The sequence below is a fragment of the Phoenix dactylifera genome, chromosome 13 (assembly GCF_051530095.1).
Source record: "Phoenix dactylifera cultivar Ajwa chromosome 13, Ajwa_hap1_PhDact_Kaust_v1.1, whole genome shotgun sequence".
In the NCBI taxonomy this organism is placed as follows: domain Eukaryota; kingdom Viridiplantae; phylum Streptophyta; class Magnoliopsida; order Arecales; family Arecaceae; genus Phoenix; species Phoenix dactylifera.
Window position 1 is genome coordinate 24,512,059 of NC_143202.1, and position 17,711 is coordinate 24,529,769.

The window sequence follows — 17,711 nt, forward strand, 5'->3', positions numbered from 1 at the left end:
TCAAATGAATTCCCCACCGCATGCTTTCCTACCCTAATCTCTACCTCTCTCTCTCACTCACTCACCCACACAGACACACACACACAGAGGCACATCTTCTTAAATGGCATTTAATTTGTAAAGCCACAAAAGCTTGTGATTTATTAAATGGTCAGGAAAACTTTGCCTTGATCCTAGGGGCTGCTAATTGATAGAATAGCTCAGATCAATGAGTTCAGTTGCTGTTAAAAGATCCACAGGAGAATAGAAAGTTTGACCCTTTAGGAGATGTGGCCCATAAGTACTTGTCTCATGCATTGGCATGTCACCATTTTTTTTAAAAATCTGATCCAATTTTATTCCCCTTCTCCCTTTGTTAAACAATTGATTAGACAGTTAGAAACAAGATAATTAAGTTTTTTATATACAACTCTATGGTTAAATCAGCCTCATAATTGGCATTCCTCTAAGAAAACCCAACCAACCAAAGTTAAGCATTTGTTAGTGTCTGGTACTTAGGATGTTTTTTAAGTTGAAGAAAAACAATAACAGTTCTCTTTCCAAAGAAATTTTTTAAAGATGAAAAAATAAAAAGATGGTCTGGCCACTTCAATAATGATGATAATTGCTCGTATTGTTTATAACATTAGTTCGGTCGAACAAAAAAAAGAAAAACAAAGAACGAAAAATCCATGCAAATATTTTCTGAAATTAGTTTTTTGAGCAGAGGTTCTAAAATTAATTAAGCTTGTTATAGTTAAAAGAAACAAGGGGGCAGAAAAACCAAGGAAAAGGGTCTTCGAATAAGGCTAAGTAGAATAAAGAAGTAGATAGTGAAGAATAAAGTGACATCGGTGTAAAAGATATGAAGCAAAAAAGGAAAAGAGACTAATTTTTAAAAAAGTAGATGTATAAATAGGGATTGATGAAGCAAGGTTGTTCTATGACAAAATTCCATATAAAAGTGTTCATGTCCTCTTCTTTCTCAAAACATATTCCAGGATCTCCACGTATCTTGTTCTAAAGAACAAAAGATGTCATGGTAAAGAACATTCCTTCAGAACTAGGAGACATCTAGATGATATAAAGCCAAGGAACAATGCATCTTGTGAACATTTTATGCCCATCTAGCATGTTGTGCCCTTTATCCATTAGCAAACCGGTGCGGGTCTCGGCTATCCCTATCTTATCTTTCAACAATGAAGAGTTTGAGATGATTACATGCTCTCTCTTTTTTTTTTGTTCAATCCTTCATGCTAATTTGGTAGGGTTCCAAGAAATTAAAAGTAGGACATGGAAGCCAATTAACATCTATTTTAATCTCATGCATGGTTGGTAATAAGCCACCAAAATCATGCGACCAATCATAAGATGTATGAAATAAGATTTAAATGGCTCGAATCACGCATCAACGAATGGTTAGACTTTGGGTTGTGCTAAATGAAGGCAGGAAAATCTTGAACCTAAACTAATGTCTGAAATGGGAAGCACTTGTGAAGCCCCTTGGAAGACTTTCTTCTATCTTCCCTCAACTCATGAAGTATTTGAAACCTCAGTCATCCACTAGTAATTAACTTGTGAGGTGCAATAATCTTCATCTCCTAAGGATTCACTATAAAATGATGCACTGAAATTAATCTAAACATAAAATAAGGGCAAAGAAGTCAATTTGTAGGACATTATAGTATATTAAGATCAGTTTAAATAAAAATAAAAAAAAGTTGTATTTAATCTCATCATAAGTAAAGAAAAAAAAATCAAAAAGCTTGTATTTAGTTTCTTCATGAGTGGATTATGATCCAACACCAGAGCATCTTCACCATCCCTGTCCCACTGTCCTGGCCAAACTGTTTAAAAGCTTAGAGCTCTAGAGAAATGGAAGGAAACCTTGCAGCTTATGAGGTTTTTTTACGTAGTTTTGACTGTGAGCAGTTGGTCCGCTCGACAATAACACAAAGCTCTGCCCTTTTATTGTCCTGAGAGGGTATTTTGGTAGTTGAGTTTAATTTTTCCCTTTTCAAATTCATGTGTGGGGACAATAGCTCTGTTTCTCCCTCTCTCTGTGCCTCTCCCTCTGACACTACAGTCCCCTCTCTCTCTCTCTCTCTCCCCATCCATGGCGTAAGCTTGATTCCTGATAGTGCAAGCAAAGCAAACACCCCACACTTCATTTTTTTTTTTTTTTTAAATCACAATCCCCTAAAACTCTCTCTCTTTTGTCCTTTGAGAATTCTCCTTTTTCTCTCTCTATTTCGTTCCAACCTTTGTGCTCCCTCACTACTACTATAAGCCTCTTGTTTAGTGTTCCCGAACCACAACCCTTCCACCAAAATACCTTCATTTCCTCTCTCTCTCTCTCTCTCTCTCACCCACACACACACACATTTCCTGCGGCCCTTGGTGACCTTCTTTGTTTATTGCCTCACCTCAGCCTCTAAGTTCTTCTTATTGGCTTCATCTTGCCTTGGAATTCAGTGTTGGAGAATTCATTACGCATCACCTGTAAGTCATTGATGGAATACAATGGTTTCCTTCTGGTAATCTCCAAAGCAATCTCTTCATATGCTCTGCGCCTAAAGAGTTTACCTCTGGTTTACCTTTGCAACCAGTTACCATAGCTTGTTTCTATCTCCAGAGTTTAATAGAGAGAGAGAGGAAGGGGGCAAGGTGGGTTTGTTTTGTCTTAGTTTCTCCAACATTCTGCATTGTTGCATAACCCCAGCCATCACCTGGAATTCCCCTGCTTCTGTTATCATGTTGTACTTTGAGAAAATGAAATGAGCATTTGAGGAGCTTAGGCACTGTTCGAGTTATTGTTGTTTTCTACATGGGTGAAAATGCTAAGCCCCCCACACCCACACAAGAGACTACTTAAGTTAGGTGGCTTTGGTTCTTAGGCTCAGGATCTTGCTGCTCCCTCAAAAGAAAAGGTCAGGAACTGGTCCACAATTAACAAAGATTTCTTCTCATTCCAATTCCAGAGTGTCTTTCTTATTCTTTCACTTAATAGAGTTCTTGCAAGCAAAGGCCAGTGCTCTTTTTATTCAGTAGCTAATTTTCTTATCCATCTTCCTCCACTGCTGGGTCTCTAAGGTTGGGAAAGAGTTTGGAGAAGAAGCGGGGTACCTAGATAAGGTTCTCTGGAGTCTCAGAGCTTCCAATTTTTCAGTGTTTTTCTGCCAAAACAAAAGAAAATGGGCAAGTGGGTTCATTATTAGTTCACTTAGAGTCCCAAGAATCTCAGACCCAAGCCACAGCTGATTATTATTATTATTATTATTATTATCTTTGTTATTTGAGTGGTCTAATTCTTTCCTGTCCTTAACCTTTTCCTTTTGGTGTCCAGGACAAAAAAAAAAAAAAAGAGAGTAGCAAAAGATAAGAATTAGCACACAGATAGAGAGAAAGAATGGATCTTTCTGGCCATGAAGGAGAAATCCCAATCCCAATAACCAGCGCATATGTTGGTGGCCATGGGCACACCATCATCCATGACACCCCTCCCCTCCACCACCACCCTTCCAATGGACCTCCCCCTCCCCCTCCCCTGCCCACAGCTACATCAGAGGACCACCAGCACCACCCTACCAACCCCTACAGCTCTAAGAAAGGAGTGGTGCTGAAGTACAGGGAGTGCCTCAAGAACCATGCAGCCTCCATTGGTGGTAATGCCACTGATGGCTGTGGTGAGTTCATGCCAAGCGGTGAGGAGGGCACCCTGGAGGCCTTGAAGTGTTCTGCCTGCAACTGCCACAGGAACTTCCACAGGAAAGAGGTAGAAGGGGAGTCCTCCTCCTGCGACTGCTTCCACCACCTTAAGGGAAGAAAGGTGCTTGGCCAGAAGGGGCTCTTGATCTCAGGACCAGAGGCATTTGGCTATGCTCCTGCCGGCAACAGTCTCATTCCAAGGGCATCACCACACCATATGATCATGCCCCTGGGAGCCCTGCAGACCTCTGAGTCTGATGATATGGAAGGGTTCGGTGGTGGGGCCATGGTGAGGCCTCCCATGGTGAAGAAGAGGTTCAGGACCAAGTTCACACCAGAGCAGAAGGAGAAGATGCTGAGCTTTGCTGAGAAGGTCGGGTGGAGGCTCCAGAAGCAGGAGGAGAGTGTGGTGCAGCAGTTCTGCCAAGAGATTGGGGTGAAGAGGAGGGTCCTCAAGGTGTGGATGCACAACAACAAGCATAACTTGGCTAAGAAGAGCCCCCCTCTCCAGCTTGAATGACTGCTGGTTCCACTCCCTCTCTTAGTTCCTCTCGGTCTTAATCTGATGGTTTTCTATGGCCAATGCTGATTCTAGAGGTGGATTTAGATAGTAGCATGTTTTGACTGTCGTTTCTTTGTTACTCTTTGGAATTTCATCTCTCTTGTTAGTTCTCGATTGTTAAGGTGATGTAGCTTAGGCAGTTTGGTAGACATCAACCATGCTCTCTCTCTCTCTCTCTTTTCTTCTTCTAATGGCTAAAAACCTAAGACTTTGATCATTTGGATGTGAACTGCGCATAATGCTTTCATGGGTTTTCCACAGCAGATGAGGAAGAAACCCCTTGATGAACTGCTTCTTGTTTTAGTCATATTATTTTCTTTTTAAGTAACGTTCCTCTTAATCCATTAAAAGATAAACTGCAATTTCATGACGAGCATGGGTGTCTCTTAGCTTCTTTCTTCTCATAACTGGAATTTGGATGGCTGTGCCTCTCTTTGTGCCAGCAAGAAATTTTTGTGAAGTGTTGATTTTTGTGCTGTCTTATATTATTAGCATCAATTCCTTCTGCATATGTTTCTATTATGTTTATGACAAGTATTGTTGGGATCATTCCAATAATTTCTCCTTTTAAATGCTACATAAATGAACGGCCAAATGCAGGCAGTTTTCTACATTTTATAGAGAACAAGCAAAAGATCATCAAGACATTGAACAGCAAATGCACCCCAAACCACCCCCCAAAACAAAAATAGGAAGGAAAAAAAAAAAGAAGATATAGCTTAATGCTCGAGAGAAGAAGATTCAGCAGTCAATTACATTGAACTTGGCTATATAATTTTATACACAACACAAGGCCTCGGTCTCCTTGTTTCTTCCAATGTTTAAATGATATATGAGCACTTTCAAATCCTATACACATGGAGGAATGTAAAGGACCCAACTTCTTAGGGACTACTTTGAAAAAAGAGTAGGGAAATGGAAGTAGTCATTGGCAAGACATAACAAAATCTCGGGAATGTTACAGCAGTATAGATATGGAAGACCTACTGAAACTCCTCTCATCTCAAAAAGATGGAGAAACTTAAAACAGGTTTCAAGTTTCATGACAAGGAAGCAAGAAAGCTAGTATTATATATATATATATAATATACTCTCCCTCCCTCTCTCTCTCTCTCTCTCTCTCTCGGCAAGGAAGCAACAAAACTGGTTAATATGGCATCCTTATCGAGGTGATTAGGAGACAATGATACAAAATTAAGATCAGAAAGCTATAGTTAACTGCAAGCCTGATGTCCCCATTAAATTTCCCTGCCTTGTCCTCCCTCAGAAAGGTTGGGATTTATTTATCAAGAAGATTTGGTATGCATGCAGATGAAGGAAAAATGAGAAGGAGATGTAGGTGAAGAGCAGGCTCTACAAAAGGATATAAATGATCGATGGTTACGAGCAATAATTCTACCTACCGGCCATGTCTTTCCGAGCAACTAAGGTAGCCATGTTTGTTCCTCAAAGTGCCTTCAATTCCTATCAAGGTGGGAAGAGACTCATGACTGAATTTTAGTAAAAGCATGTGAGATGTGATTGCTGTGAAGGCAAGCCTGCAGTCCTGCATGTTCTGCCATATGAGGCCTGTAGCTGTTGGCTAGGGAAAGTAAGCAACCAAGAGGCCAACCACCAAGCAATACTTGCTTATTGAGACTACAAAGCAGAAATATCAAACACTAAGTTCTAATAAGCAAGCTTTAATGCTTTCTTTGTAATTCTAACGGATGCATTTGTCGGTAACTACGATCAATAAGGTCATCCAATCACCTTAGCAGGCCAATAGTTTTCGCAGATCATCTAGTATACTCCTTCTAAGCTAGTTCCTAACATTAACAAATTAGCAGAAAGCTTTAATGAGAAAGCTTTAATGCTTTCTTTGTAGTTCTAATGGATGCGACTAAGACTTGATGACATTCTTTTTGTCGGTAACTAAGGTCGATAAGGTCATCCAACCACCTTGGCAGGCTAATAGTTTTGGCAGATCATCTGATACTCCTAAGTTAGTTCTTAACATTAACAAATTAAGAGAATTTCTGGCCATGGAACTAATGGCGCAGTTCACTAACATCAGATGGCAGTTTTTGTTGTCAATCAAGCCCTCCCTCAGCTCATGCAACTCTCTCAGATTGCAAGTAATCACTTAATTATATGCAGACCAATTCGTTCCCTTAGCTAGTGTTCTCCTCCCTTGATCTCGGAATGGACAGTCGCAGTTTGGACTGGCTCGCCAGCAAGTACAGGGGCCCATGGCCTTGGTGAGGTGTATGAGAAACCCTGGCCATCCATTTAATGTCATTTATAACAAAGGTTGGAGACATTAATAGATGCCACAGTGCCCAATTCGAAACCAGAATGCTTTCCACAACTGCGCTCTAATTTGAAATCTATGTATAGCTTAGGTGTGACTAGGGCTTGAATCTTGCACTTGCATCATTTGGTTGGTGAGAAAAGTTTTTTTTTTATTGGATTATTTTTTCTGAGAAGTTGATGCCTGAGTATATAATGCTTGAAAAAATAATTTTTTCATATTTAGCTGATCATAAAAAAATAGCATATTTCAGAATGGCTTATATTTAGCTGAGCATCTACTTTTCTTGAAAAAGTTATGTAAAATACCTAATATATTTTTAATAAAAGAAAGGATCTTACCTATTCTATCTAAAAGGTTATGGATATTTTTGAAAAAAGAATACACCAATTCTTAGCTTGTGGAAAAGTGACTTTTCCATGCTATGTATGAATTTTTTTTTCTTGTAAAATATGAGAATCTTATTTCTACAGAAAAGCTACTTTTTCATCTATCTCTTTTGAAAATTCTAACCTAAGATAAGGTATTTCTCTATTTTTCGATTGACCACACTTCCTCCTTCCTCCTCCCACAAATCAAACGAGTCCTAAGGATAAAGGATATAAAATGTTGTCTTAAATTTGAGTGTTCGATGAACTCATAATGTACAATTAAGCACTCAACCATTTAAACTGGTTGATGCACCCCACGTACTAGAGTTTGGTGTCATTTCCTGTCTAGAGTTTGGTGTCATTTCCCGTCTAGAAAGCAATTGAGCATTTGTGTCCATATCATATAGAGTAATGACAGAAATAAAAAATAAATAAATAATAAATAAAAAAGAACAAAAATAAAAATGAATCGATGTGGGAGGGTTTTGTAATATGCTTTTGTTTGCTTGGTTCGTTCTCTTTTTTTTTTTTTTTGCTTTGAAAAAAAGGAAAGGGGGGAGGAAGGGACAAGCCCACCCCCGCGTAGCAGCCCCCACTGCACCCCCACTCCGTCAAGAGAATGTTCGATGCGGGCAGAAATGATTCGTTCTCTTTCACTAGAAGGTTGGTAGCATTTTTATGCTAATTGAAAGTTGTGGCAATAATATCATTTCAGATCTTTTCCAGGACCGATGGTTGATAAGGAGTTACTATTATGTGGATTGCACCTCTGAAGTTGTTGTATGGTAGGGATAATTCCCATTTTACAGAGGAGACATTTGTTACTCTTTGTTGCAATTTTTTTTCCCTCATAGCAGATGCACCTATGTCGAATACAAATTGATGTCATGAACAAAGAATTTAGTTTTGCAGGAAAGAATCCAAATATTTTAAAAGGAAGCTTAAATAAGCTGATTCCTTATCATATTCTTTACCATCTTTTACCATTAGATTTCTACATGTGAAACAATAGTTTATGGGGCTATGAGACATATGTCTTATATCATCTTAGAAGAAACTAGAGTTTTATAGCTATATTAACTCGATAACATGCTTCTTTTATATGTTTAACAATGCCAAAGATTGGCATAACCAATGGAAAAAAAATAATATGAAGTGCATTGCCACTGTTTGCAGTAGTTGATTACTCATCATTCATACGCATGAACTTAAAGAGTCTAGAGGTTGAGGGTAACCATTCATACCCATAACCATGACTTCTGAACATTGCCTCCTACCTCTAAGCCACTGACAAGAGGTTGGGGGGTTGAATTCTGAAGGCCATGTTAAAGAGTGGTTATGTGAGCTATGGTTTGGTTTACCTGGGGGCCCTGGGCTTCCTCTAAATCAGTATGTGATGTTTGATGTTTCTATCAAAAATTAGAAAGTTTTTGTATTCCTTTTTGCAAAGCTTCACATCCCTGCCTTTTTTCGTGTGTGTGTGTGTGTGTGTGTGTGTGTGTGTGTGTGTGTGTGTGTGTGAGTGTGAGTGTTTGTTTCCAAGCATATGCAAATTGAAAGCTCTGGAGAAAAAGGTTACTGTAGAGTTGCCATCGCAACAGACAATGTCAGCAAAGGACACCCATCGGACGTCAGATGTAGGGCCTGCATCTCATGTCATGATGGAGACCGCTGCATCACCCCTAACAAGGTGGTAGACACCAATGCATCATCATCTCATTTAGTGATTAAGGCAAGCTTAAGTTAGGCACAAGTGCACCTAATAGCAGCTCTAATATATCGGCATGTTACATCATCGATCCAAACCGGAACATAAAGAATGCATTATTTCAGGCCAAGCACGTGTACAGAGAAGCTAACAGGCCACAAATTGGGTAACCTCATATATGGCTTATCACTCTAGAGCAGGTCGGAGAGAAAAAGCTGACTAGAGCGCTTCAGGATTTACTGTTTTTCGACTTTTTTGTATATGTCCATTTGAATCATCAGTTTTAGGGCGAAAAAAAACATTATTGTCTTAGGGTTATTCATAGTCTTAGGGATTATAGGTAAACAATAAACACTTAATGATGTTTCCATGATCTTTTTGCTTGTTTATACCAGGCTGCATTTGATTGCCCTAATATCTTATGGTAACTAGGTGGCTGGTGGAACTGATGCTCTTAGTTGAGGTGGGAAAAGAAAATATATGTACCGTACCTAAATAGTTTGATCTACTGCCCCAGAGTATTAAACAATGTTTATGTGCTATTTTTTATATCACAAATTTTTTATATGAAATGACTCTTTAAATCCTCTAAGGGTAATGGATTTATTTGCAAATCAATCAATGCTTCCTGAATTTATATAAATTATTTACAAATAGAACCAATTATTGCTGTGTTTTGCTGTCTCTGTCGCCTTCAAGCTCGCATTTCACGTGCTACTAGCTCTATGTATACAATAATTGTACACCTTGTTCCATTTATACATTATATCTATTTCTTTTAGATTCGTCCGCGAATTGTCGAAGACTTTTCACAATCCAAATCTAGTTTGGTCTCTCGCCAAGTTATCCGTAATCCGACATACCGACACTACAAATATGGCATTCAAACATAGTTGCCAGGCTAGAAATTCAGAAGTGGTTTGAAAACTAAAGGTGGAAACAACACTGTGCATTTCAGCATACAAATACACACAATTTTTAGTGAATTATCACAATTTACTTGTTCGCACTTCATTGCGAGATGAACTTAATTACCGCTGATATCCATCGAAATCTATGATTAATTGAACCGAAGGTCTCCTTGTTCAATTTTTCCTATCTTTTATTCTCTCAATTTTTTCCAGAACACTTATTGCCTCTTTGCTAGATTATCACTTTATGTGATTACCTTCATACAACAAGGGTTCATTCAAGATGGTTTACAGACTTTTTATGTTCTCAAATCCTCTTTCTGGTGGTTAACTTTGTTTGTTTCCAACATAAAAACTGTATTCTGGTGCTTCAACCTTTGATCATTTCTGGCAGAAAGTGGTAAGAAATAAAGAGCTGTGGGTATGGACAAACAAAAAGGCAGGCAGTGAGACCTCGAACAAGATTGGGGAATAAAGTGTGATATCCTGACAGCCATCTTGTTCAATCATCTCGTTGCAGCAGCACCAGGCCATGGCAGCACGCATTCACCACACCACAAAAATCCACAGTAAATGCTTCATGGTAATGGTTGGCCTCTGCCGGGCTTAGGTGAGGGGTCTCTTCACGAGAGGATACAGGTGGCATTAAAGCTGACTCCACCTATAAACAGTACTGGTACTGTAACAAGTGGCAGGTTGATGAAGGAAGAAGGAAAAACTGCACTTGGTGGAATCCTGGCTAGAGAGGAAAAGATAAAGCCATTGTCCTAGCACGTAAGAATAAGATAAACCTGTGCCAATTTTTTTTGCAGAAACTCAAACTGAGATCCACCAACAGCCAATTCCTGGAATTTAAGCAGCTAAATCTAGGACTGCAAGGAACTCAGAAGTTCGAAATTTGAACAGCACCTAGTGTAATAAATAGTTAGTAACAGTGAAACTTTATAAGGCTAACAAAGAGGGACTTGTTCCTTGTATGTGGTATCCAGCCTCGGTTTGTGTCATGTCCGTATTGATTATGGAATGCTATGTTTCTCTGCCGGAAAATCTAGTGTCATTTACCCAAAGCATGAGAAGCTGCAATAAGGATCTAAAAAGAGGGCCACATGAGAAAAGGTGAAAGGCTAGGCTTAGAATAAAACTGGCCTTCAGGAACTTCAAAAAATTTTCCAGCAAAAATGTTATGATATCTTAAACTATTGGATAAGCACAATGTCTTTTTATTATTTTAGGATCTAGATATACTCCGACTTTGCTTTAATCACTACATTAAAAAAAAAAACTACTTTTCTAAAATAGAAAGGTTCTTTAAATTGCAACATAAAGCAAATTCAACTTTTCCTCATTCATGTCTCTTCTATCATATCCTGCCATGTCCTGTGACAGTCCTCAATTTTTGTTTTCTAGATTCGCAAAATTGGAACAATTTTTTTAACTTTCTCCTCCCTCTGCCACCTTCTCAGTCTTTAAGATCTCATCAAGGGCCCGTGTGGATGTTAAAACAAATTACCGCAGTAATAGTATATGCTTATGCAGACAGAAGAAAAAACTATATGAAGAAGAGGAAGTTGAGGAGGTTAAGGAGGCGCTCAGACTGTGTAGTTTTAACAGATCTCTTATTTTGGGACAATTAATACGTTTCTTAAGATGATTTAATTCGTCCCGGGGAAAAAAGGGACTTGTTGTGCCCGAGCTGTGATTTTCCAGAATGCTTCTCCTCCAATGTTGTCTGTAAAACTGGAAACCCATTACCCATTTTCCAGAATCCAAACAGGGCACCTAAATGGTCTCATTAGCTAAGTTATCTTACTGTATTCCATCTTTATCCGTGCTTCAGTAGTTCAGTGTTTTGTCTTAAAGCTCTGATTCCTTTTCTTTTCATCCATCTGAAGTTGATCTACTTCTACCTGATTGGAAAACCTCCTCATTTTCCTTAGCCCCTGCATATGATCATCATTATTCAACAATTCTTTGAAAGCCCTCCATCTTTCCATCCTACTATCACAGTACAATTTATTTGCTGGTTATGCATTTCCTTTACTCTTTATCTGCAATCAATAGATAAATGCACCTTTTGGAGCTTTACTTCTTAAATGAACTAAAGATCCTTGCACAGATTGAGATTTCATATTTGCATGCCTTCCTAGCCTCTGAAAGAGGACTATCAACTCACCAATATTTGTGCACAAATGAAAAAGTTAAGATTATAAAACGGCTACAGATCAAATGAATCACCCGGTGCTTTGCAGATTAAACAGGAACAGTTCATATCATAATAGCAATAGGAAAGTCTACAAACAAAAAGAAAAAAAAAAAGAGAAGATATCAAACCTGTTATCACCTGTTGTTGATTACTGATCACCATAGTAAAATAGATGACTTACAAATCAAGTTACACAAAGGTATATACACTGATGTGATAACTTCGGTAAAGTCAGGAAAGATCTATCCCCTTTCTTCAACTACCATAGCACAAACCATTCCACTTAATGACTTGCACCTAAAAAGGCTTCCATTAGAAACTCAGTGTTCCTGAGTATTCAACACAGTACTACTACAAAATCTTGTGGAGGAAAAAAGGTATAACTAAAAAGGCTGGAAGGTAACGGCTCAGAAAATTTGTGTTCACTATAGGGAGTTTGCCAAGCTACGAATGAATCAACTTATATGTTCATAATGACAATAGATTCCAAGAGCAGTTAGCTTCCAAGCTGAACACAGATGAATTTCTTGCCATTTGCTGATTGGAAAGATCCACAGCTAAGAATACAATTTGGGGTTAGGGTATCTAGATACAGTGTGACGGAAGATAATATCTGGAGTAGCCATGGCTGTCATCTCAGTTAAAGAGCTAGTTTCAAGCATAGAGTGCCAGTTCCACTCTCAATTGTAGTATTTAAACCATGAGATGTCCCAGGGAAAGAAATAAAACTGCTCGATTTTTATGAAGCATTACTCTTCTTTTAGCCCACATAGCCGAGCTCTCCCATGATTACGCAATGATTCTGTCATAATCCATCCCTATAACAAATATAATCCACATTGTGAAATAGGTTAGAAATGTTTTCAGACGACTGAGCCCCGTGATTGAAATAGAAATAAGAGGAAAGTTAAAGATTAATAAATGTTTTATTGTGGTATCCAGAGCCACAAATGGGCCTTGCAGTTGATTGGGATTGGTCCGCCAGCAGTAGCAATACAAGTACTTATCAGCATTTGACCTGATCTCCCATCCACGTTCCCCATTCATGGCTATACCCAAGTCCATCTAACTGGTAATTAGAGAGATATTATGCAACTGCCTCACAACCAGATCCAGCAAAAAGGATGAAATCAGAAGCAAACTTTTAAATAGTTAAACATATTCCCGTTATTAGATAATGGAACAAAAGATAATGGAAGTTCATTTATGGGAACCCCTTTTTCCTTTATGAAACAGCTGAATGGGTAGCAGTTGTCAAACCATTGACAAATTATTACAAGCAACAACTTACCTACTAAATTGAAAGAAGTTCTCTATTGAACAACTATAGAGCCTCAAAGTTCACATAGGTTAGTTGATTAACCGTGTACAACAATGTGAAAAAAATGTAGATAGAACAAAATGCTTAAGCTAGAAACAAGTCAAAATACTTTATTTTATTCCAGTAAAAAAAAAAAGGTTGCCAAAGTCAACTTTGTCAATAGGAAAGCAACATACTTAAAAGCCAATTTATACACAATAACATTTAAAAATTGGTTAGTCTCAAGTAACAAAGGGTGCAAATTCAGTATCAGAAATGCATTTTGTCAAAAAGAATACCTTCAAAGCTCTCCATGTCATGTATGGCACATAAGAAGGGGTAGCACTACCAGGAAAGCCTTCAGGCACCACCTAGGATCTTTAAAATCCTGCACCAAAAGATACATTAATGATGCAACAAAGGTTAGACTCCGTAGATTTCATTTTTTTCCCTTTAAAAAAGAAAACAATTTTTTTCCAGAATCCATCTATAGGAAGTATTGCTAGCTGCAAATACTTCTTCTTACATAAACTATAAAACATACCAACAGACTGCAGTGACAAAAATCCAAGAATTTATGGAACACCTAAATGAAGGCATTAGATGCTTGCTGCACTTGAATTGTATATCAATTTTGTTTGTTTTCAAAGCTTTAGTAGCAAGAGCATTCTTTGAATCATATATAACAAGAGTGAAAACATGTAACACCAAATTGATGTCATTTGATGTTCATGAATAATGTCATGAACAGCCAACATGGGTTTTGTTGTCACAACCTAGGACTTCTCCCAACAAGGCTAGTTAGAAGGTATTTTTTGGGTTTCATAGTCCTATATAAGTACCCAAGATCTCTTCGGCAAAAAACCAATGTGGGACTAAACAGACGCCCACACGGGTCCTCACATACTCATCCTATTCAAGCCCTGACGTCCTCGTTAGGCTAAGGGTTCAAATCCATTCAAATCTAATCACAACTACCATGATCGGCTCGTGGTCAGCCTCTATGAGCCCATGTTGCAGTGTTTCCTAATTCATATAGGCTATGGGCCGAGTTCGCTCTAATACTATTTGTTACAACCCAGTACCTCAATTAAAAAAGCTAGCCGAAAGATATTTTTTAGGCTCCTTAGTCATGTATAAGTACCCAAAATCTTCTCAGCGAATAACAGATATGGGACTAAACACACACCCGCACGGATCCTTACAATGTTCATGAATAATGCCATGTAAAAGCCAACATGGATTCTGTTGAAGGGTTCCATGCTGTTTTACCCACTCCTACCTTCTCTTTTTATATTTGAATTATACTTAATAAAGACAAGGCACAAGTATAGCTTAACCCAACCACTTAACAAGTTCTCTTCTCTTAGTGAGTTCTATATTTTACCCACTTTCTACCTTGTTTTCATTTTTTTCCAAATAATAGGTCATCTACAAAAAGGCACAAGGTACAACTAAATTCAACCACTTAAACAACTACCCCTAATGAACATCCTCCAGCTCCATTAGCTTTTCCTCATTAATCTCGACCTAACATCTCCCTTTGCTTTCCAAATTTCATCCAACATTAAACTCAATTTCAAGTTCAATTATTCAGACATACTTCGTGAAACTTATACTTTGATTTTAACTAGTATTTATCAACAACTCCAAGGTTTCATCTTAGGCCACCTTTTCAATCTTCCTTCCTCAATGTTCCACACTTAAATTCAGCACAGGTTCCAACAACTCATGAATGCGGCATTATTGTTCTCAATATATCAATCGAAGCCAAGCATTCTCTCAGATCTTTTCTCCTCAACAATTTAAATACCACAATTCTCTAGCAAAGCTCCCTCAACACATTTTATTAGCAAACATAGTTTTCCAAAGGAACGATATCAGTAATATGTCATGCAGGAATAGCCATGAACATGATATTTTTTGACTTGAACCTGCCCATAACCACCAGCTTATGGCATTCATTATCCACTCAACTAAAATAAAAGAAGCAAATCTGCACTAACCTTGAATTGTATAATCAAGAATCAGCTCACTGTAAATTCTTTAATTTGTAGTCAGCATTAACTTTACAGGATAAAAGGTTCATAAGCAAAGCAGCCAGTATTAAGAATCCCGATCAAGCAAGGTTGGCAACACATGATCATTGACCCAGGAACTTAAAAAGTAAACAAAAATCATTTACCACGATCATGTTGATCACTAAAAAGTGTAATCACACGCTAATAAATGGCTTTTCTAGGATGTTTACAAAAAAAATTATGTGAACATATGTCTCATAGAAGCCTCAATGTCAGTTTAATGTGAGCTCCAAATAACTTTTGGCTGAGGGGCTTAGTCAGCTGAATCTTGATGGTGGCATAGATAGCAATAACAGTAGCATTTATGTTCGGTGAAGGGAATACAGTGAGATCAACAATAACACAAGTCAAATTATGTTCTGTTCTACTAAGAGTAGCATATAGCCAAAAAGTGGACATTTCAAAAGGCCAAGCACCACTCCTTTCGCACCACTACTAAAATCCACCATTTCACAACGGTTCCGGACATAAACACAGTGTTCGTAGGGCTTACTAATGGGACAAAAAAAAAACACACTGAACTGGCAGAAACAGGTCCTTAGCTGAAGCAGGAAACCCTTCAGATCAGAAAGAATTAATGATGCAAACAAAGGTCTGAAAAAACAAATGAGAGAAAGCCAATATGGTCAGCTGGAACTTGAAAGCATGAACTTTGCATCTTCTTCGGTAACCAAAACATCATCGACAATTTAGTCTACCTTGCTTTGTTGTTTTCCTTTTCATATGTTTATAATCACCCAGCTCAGAGTTCCAAATATGACAAAAACAATTTTATTCTCAAATTCTAACCCCCATTGCCCCACTTCAAGGGAAATCATTCTTTTAACAAAAAGCTCATAACCATTATCCATGATATCTTTAGCTTTTCTTATCTTTCACTTTCAAATACCCTGACATTTCAGCACAGGGAAGAATACTCAATATATGACTGCTTGTTCAACTATATATAAGCCGAGTGATAAAGAGAACAAACTATTGACACTTCATGAGCTAAAATATACCAAAGAATTCTATCCTTGTTTCAGGTTATCTTGTCAAAAAAAATGAAGAAGGAGATATGAGGTTCCAAATCCTGCTCTTCTTTAAAATACCTTACAACCGGTGTTAATATAGCTATTTTCATCATAAAGAAGATTTTGACAAGCTCTTCAAAGTTTCTTATGATCCTTTTGATAGCAATCTTTTTGAATGTTGTACAAACCCAGTCTAAAGACTCATATCTAGCTGAATTTCCTCTGAAAAATTGATGCTCATGTATATCAATTTTCTGAATCGAGAAGGACATGTCTGCATAATTATTATACACATAAAGGGAAAATATTATGGCATTTATTTAATCCTATTTAGAGAATTTAGGATAATTGAAAACTTCTTCCCCTGTTCTACAATAAAAATAATCTATTCCATTGCTACAGCTTTCCCAATTTATTGTCCCTTTCCTTCTATTTACAGATTTCTTAAATTCTGTTTTCAGATCGATCAAACGTTCAACAACCTCAGTCAAATTAATTCCAAATCTTAATTCGCCAAATATGAGAAGTAGAAAATGAAGCAACAGGCAACTACTTATCAAAGAAGACCAATCATAACGAATCAATGATTTGCAACATTTTTCCTAAAGTCAAAATAAAAAGAAGACTCACATAAATTAAAGATCTATATTCTCTGCAGTACAGCAACATTTTGCGATACTAAATGTTAGATTTACTTAGAATTTCTACACATATTGCACAAATTACTTAGCCCTCTCACTGAAAGCAGCAATGCTGCAGACAAACAGACTGAATTAGTAAGCACTTTCCCCTGAACAGACTATAATACCAAGATAAAACAGAAGATAACAAGAATTTGTATAAAATGAAAAATATTTAAAAATATGAAACTATATGAATTAAAAGGAACGAAGGAACAATAAGCCAAGCCCAGTAGAAAGAAAGAGAGTGATAAGCAAATAGACATTGAAAAGCCTACGTCCACTGGAGCTGCTGGGGTCTGCAACGAGACGGCCTACAACGCCGAGCCCCTCCGGAGCTTTCAGGAACCCTCCAAATCGACGACGTAGTTCCACCGCCGACCATCGATCTCCTCGCAGCAGAGCACCCTCGACGGCGGGCCCGAGCCTCAGCACCGGCAGCAAGAGGCGCGGAGGCGACGGAGACGGCGCCGGCGGCCAAGCGCATGGCGTCCCGGACGAACGAGGGCCTACCGGCCGGCGCCAGCGAGGGTTAGGGATTGGGATGGCCTCGAGGAGCGCTTTGTCGGAATCGAAGCCGACGGCGGTGAGGGGGAGGTCCTCGGGCTTGCCGTGACCCGTGAGGGAAGATGCGGGCCTTTTATTTTACCGGGGAAAGGTAGAAGCCAAATCCCTCAAGCCCAGCTACTCATTAAACCCATCAGTTTAGTCACTTAAAAAAAAAAAAAAAATCGCATATGAGAAGGTGATCCATCAATCCTCTTCCTTATCAATTCATCTCTTCCTTATTTTTTCTTTCCTTCCTCAAACCTCTTTCTTCTTATCTAAATCTCTCTCTCTTTTTTTAATCAAAAAAGCTTATAATATGTATCGAAGCTAACGAATGTATATCACCTGGCCGT

The 17,711-nt window shown here is 38.3% G+C and overlaps 1 long non-coding RNA gene and 1 pseudogene across 3 annotated transcripts; one reads left to right on the top strand and one right to left on the bottom strand.

Moving 5' to 3' along the window:
* Positions 1-2,045: 2,045 nt before the first annotated feature.
* LOC120112145 (zinc-finger homeodomain protein 4 pseudogene) lies at positions 2,046-4,552 on the top strand (annotated as a pseudogene). Of its 2 annotated transcripts, none has more exons than XR_016398249.1 (2): positions 2,046-2,909; positions 3,326-4,552. The product of XR_016398249.1 is annotated as a zinc-finger homeodomain protein 4 pseudogene, transcript variant X1 (transcript). The 2 variants fall into 2 exon arrangements; XR_015972761.2 differs by having other exon boundaries at positions 2,046-2,481.
* A 7,303-nt stretch (positions 4,553-11,855) lies between these two features.
* On the bottom strand, positions 11,856-17,596 carry LOC103701616 (uncharacterized). Its single transcript, XR_001879126.4, has 2 exons — positions 17,088-17,596; positions 11,856-13,423 (listed from the first exon to the last, which is right to left on the bottom strand). It is a non-coding gene; the product is annotated as an uncharacterized LOC103701616 (long non-coding RNA).
* Positions 17,597-17,711: the final 115 nt, after the last annotated feature.